Below are 4,440 nucleotides of genomic sequence, written 5' to 3'. Positions count from 1 at the left end.
GCTGAGCCAGCCGGGAAGCCCCATCTGAACAGATAGCCAGCCTCAAACTCTAAAGCTGATGCAACAGCTACAGACTTTACATGTAGCCATCATGGAAAGCATAAAGGGGAAGAGTTGGTAGTACAGAGTGCTTTCACATTGTGGTTTACAATCAGATTACAACCTTTAACTGACCCATGGTAATATAAAGACACAGATGCATAGGCAACTCAGCCAGAAATTAAATACATTTTCAAAGTTATAATTATCTACAAGTGAGTTTGTTCTTACACATGGCAGCTTCTTTCATTCCACAGCTAGAGGCACATGATAGGTGTTTACTGGATGCTTTGAATGAATGGGTGGCAACACTGTTAAATTGTGGATCTTGCTACTGGTCTCTCTTGCTTCCCTAAGCATTCAATGCCTCTTCCAACATGCAGTTGGTATCCTTATACGAACACACACACACCTACATTGCGGTAAAATACTAAAAAGGACTAAGCATGAAAATCAGGGAAGCATGAACTAAGCTAGAACAAGGTGAGGATAACAATGAAAAAGCACTGGGTATAGGTCGTAACAGTCTGTTGAGTTACTTCCAATCTTCCTGAGAACCAAGAGAAAGAGAAAATCTGCCTGGTAACATACACGTTTGTGTCACCAGAAAGGATAAAAGATCTCAATTTCTTAGAAGAAGTCATGTTCTAAGTTAGCATCAGTATTAAAATAATATATGCTCATGTGCAAAACCCTGTTCTGCTATTACAAAAACATGCTAGTTTGGGGGGCAGGAGGTACAAGGAGCCAGATCCACTCAGGCCTCAGGCCTTTGTAGTCATTGTCTGCTCTTCAGAATGCTCTCCCCCTGTCAGTCACACAGCTCAGCCCTTCACTGCCTCAGATCTTAACCTCAAGTGTCACAGTCTCAGTGAGGCCCCAACAGCTCTGCCTAAAATTGCAACTACCTCCTCCTCCCCAACCCTGCCATTCTCTGGTTTATTTTTCTACATAGTTTTTTAACATACCATAAAATATATCCATTTTGTTTATTGCCTTTAACTTCAGGCCCATAACCAACTAGAATATGAGCTTCATGGAACCAGATTTTCCTCTGCTTTGTTCACTACTGTATCCCAGGGCCTATAACAGTATCTGGCAAATTTACTGAATGAATGAATAAGTGGACAAATTCTCAACAATGTTATTATGACATGCTACAGTTTCCCGTGGAGAAGTGATTCCAGTGGACAAGATAATTTAGTCCTATTATATGGGCATCTATCCCTGTGGCTTGATCCAGGGTCAGATAATTAAACCACCCACAGAGGCTCTTAACCATAGAAACAGACTCCTTTTATCATACTCCTTTCAGCCTCTCAAGAAAGAAATAGACCTTCTAATGTAATGATCTCTGATAGAAATATAAGGTTATCAGATATGATATCACAGATATCATGTTAACTTTTTAAAAGCCACATTTAAAAAGTGAAATTGATTTCAATAAAGTGTTTTGCATACCCAAATTATTGTTTCAATACATAGTCAGTACAAAATATTTTCATACCATCCAGTTTGCAGTAATTTGTTACAGCAAACTAATAGGAAACTAATATATTGACAAAGAAAAAAAAGAAATGAAAGAAGGAGCATTGCTACTAACCTTGCAAAAATTAAAAATATTACAAGGAAAATATTATAAATAATCTGATGCCACAAATCCAAAATCTTAGATGAATCTCACAAATTCCTAAAAAGACATAAATTATTAAACTGACTCAATACAATAGAAAATCCAAGGAGACTTATAACAAAAGAATAAGTTAATAATTAAAAATCATCTCATACTGGAAATTCATGTTAAAACATAACATAAAATATAATTCCTCTTTTTCTCTCCTTTCCTTATTTTATTTTCTTTAAGACAGCATCTTCTAACATTATGATCCATACCCAAACTCATTTCCTCCATTTGGAGAGATTAACAGACAGTCAATATAGAAGTGAGTTGGAAAGTTTAAAGTACTATACAAGGGTTTCCCTGGTGATTCCGTGGTAAAGAGTCTACATGCCAATGCAGGGGACATGGGTTCAATCCCTGATCCAGGAAGATCCCACATACAGCGGAGCAGCTAAGCCCGTGCACCATAAGTACTGAAGCCCACTCACCCTAGAACCTGTGCTCCCCAACAAGAGAAGCCACTGCAATGAGAAGGCCACGCACTGCAACTAGAGAGCAGCCCCACTCTCCACAGCTAGAGAGCAGCCCCACTCTCCACAACTAGAGAGCAGCCCCACTCTCCACAACTAGAGAGCAGCCCCACTCCCCACAACTAGAGAGCAGCCCCACTCCCCACAACTAGAGAGCAGCCCCACTCTCCACAGCTAGAGAGCAGCCCCACTCTCCACAGCTAGAGAGCAGCCCCACTCTCCACAACTAGAGAGCAGCCCCACTCTCCACAACTAGAGAGCAGCCCCACTCCCCACAACTAGAGAGCAGCCCCACTCCCCACAACTAGAGAGCAGCCCCACTCTCCACAGCTAGAGAGCAGCCCCACTCTCCACAGCTAGAGAGCAGCCCCACTCCCCACAACCAGAGAAATGCCTGCACAGCAGTGAAGACCTGGCACAGCCAAAAAAGTAGATAAAATAATTTTTTTTAATATATAAAGTACTATACAATGTTAACCACTAATAGTAATTTTAAAAATTCCATACACCCTCATTTGACAAGAAATACATAGTTAAGGGAAACATACCGGACCCCAAAACAGAGTACCTTGTATTCCCCTCCCACGAATTAGGAGTACCCGTGACCTTTCTGTAGCATTGGCCTGAGATGTGAGATGGGGGATGGAAAGCTTCTGTAGAAAAGTCACAGAATGCAATCCCCAGGCAGGAGGGATATCTGAGGCACCTCACTTCTGGCAGCACAGAATTAAGGTGAGCGATGAAGCACAAAATGAAACCAGAAATGGCTCCTTGTGTATTGTCTTGTCTCTTACCAGCCTTTAAAACTGTCATCTCCTCAGCTAACAAGTGAGGACTGAAACCCAAATCTGGCAAGAGCCTCATTCTTACTTCTCACGGACCTGTACTGGGGTCAGACTTAGGACCTGGTTTTCTTCCAGGCCTGAAAAAGCATAGCATTTGCCAGTCATCCGGAAGAGATGAACAATGAACATTAAGGAAAAGCTCCAACTCTCAAAATAGATTCTTTCCGCACTCATAGAATATTTACCTCAAAGTCTTCAAAATCCAGAACACCTGGAATGTTGCAGGGAGCCCTAACGAAGCAGTGGACCTCAGAGGACCTCACAGCTCTATGTGTTTTGGGGACTAGAGTTCCTGCTGCCCTAGGAACACCCATGCTGGCTGATAACCAACATCCCACTGATCTTCTAACAGGATGGATGTTAAAATGCCGATTGCACCATGAAGACTTTAAGGCTCACAGACATTTGCAGCTTAATGTTAATGAGTGTCAGAGCCTTTTGTGGGCATGAGTTAGCTTTTCAAGGAGGAAAAATACACATTGAATCAAAAAGTGGTGGATGTCAGCCACTTTACAATTTTACCTAGGTCAGGCCTGAAGCTGTGGCTACTGATTCAGCTGATTGAAAACTACCACTTCATAAAAATGGAACCATTTTACTAACAAAAGCCTTCTATTTTATCTCCAACAGGAATGGCATTGTGGTTTAGAATGTGACTATCTGGACAGGAGGGAATGGAATACATCAATTTATTTGAAAATCATCCTTGGAGGAAAAAGAACTTGTGAGACTTTAGTGTTTCATCAAAAGGAGAGAAACTGTAATTCCTTGAAACACTGAGCAGATAAAATAAAATTAGAAAAACCTAGAAAGATCCATTTATTTCCTTAATTGAAGCAGAAGAACTGTTTTCCACAATCCGAAAAAATTGCAGGAGACAATGACATAGTCTGAGGTACACAAAGTAGTTCTCTGAGCAGGGAGAAAAAAAAAAAGAAGAAGCCATTGGGTTGGCCAAGAAGTTCACATGAGTTTTTAACGAAAATGAGCTAATTTTTTACCAAAGCTGAGAGCCACTGGTGAGTGTCTAGCTGCACTCCTCTTCTGAACAGGGCTTGATCTGGAAGCAGCTGTGTTGGGCTGCCCATCCCGTTGCGGAGCACTGGCTGGCCCAGGCCTGGCAGGAGTCTTGGTGATGATAGAGCCACAGTTCAGGTCAGTCGCTCAGTCACATCTGACTCCTTATGACCCCATGGACTTCAGCACGCTAGGCCTCCCTGTCCATCACCATCTCCCAGAACTTGCTCAAACTCATGTCCATGGAGTCAGTGATACCATCCAACCATCTCATCCTCTGTTGTCCCCTTCTCCTTCTGCCGTCAATCTTTCCCAGCATCAGGGTCTTTTCAAATGAGTCAGTTCTTTGCATCAGGTGGCCAAAATGTGGTCCATTGGAGAAAGGAAT

This window comes from Ovis canadensis, chromosome 3 (assembly GCF_042477335.2).
Source record: "Ovis canadensis isolate MfBH-ARS-UI-01 breed Bighorn chromosome 3, ARS-UI_OviCan_v2, whole genome shotgun sequence".
Lineage (NCBI taxonomy): Eukaryota > Metazoa > Chordata > Mammalia > Artiodactyla > Bovidae > Ovis > Ovis canadensis.
Note: the sequence above shows the minus strand (reverse complement) of the source record.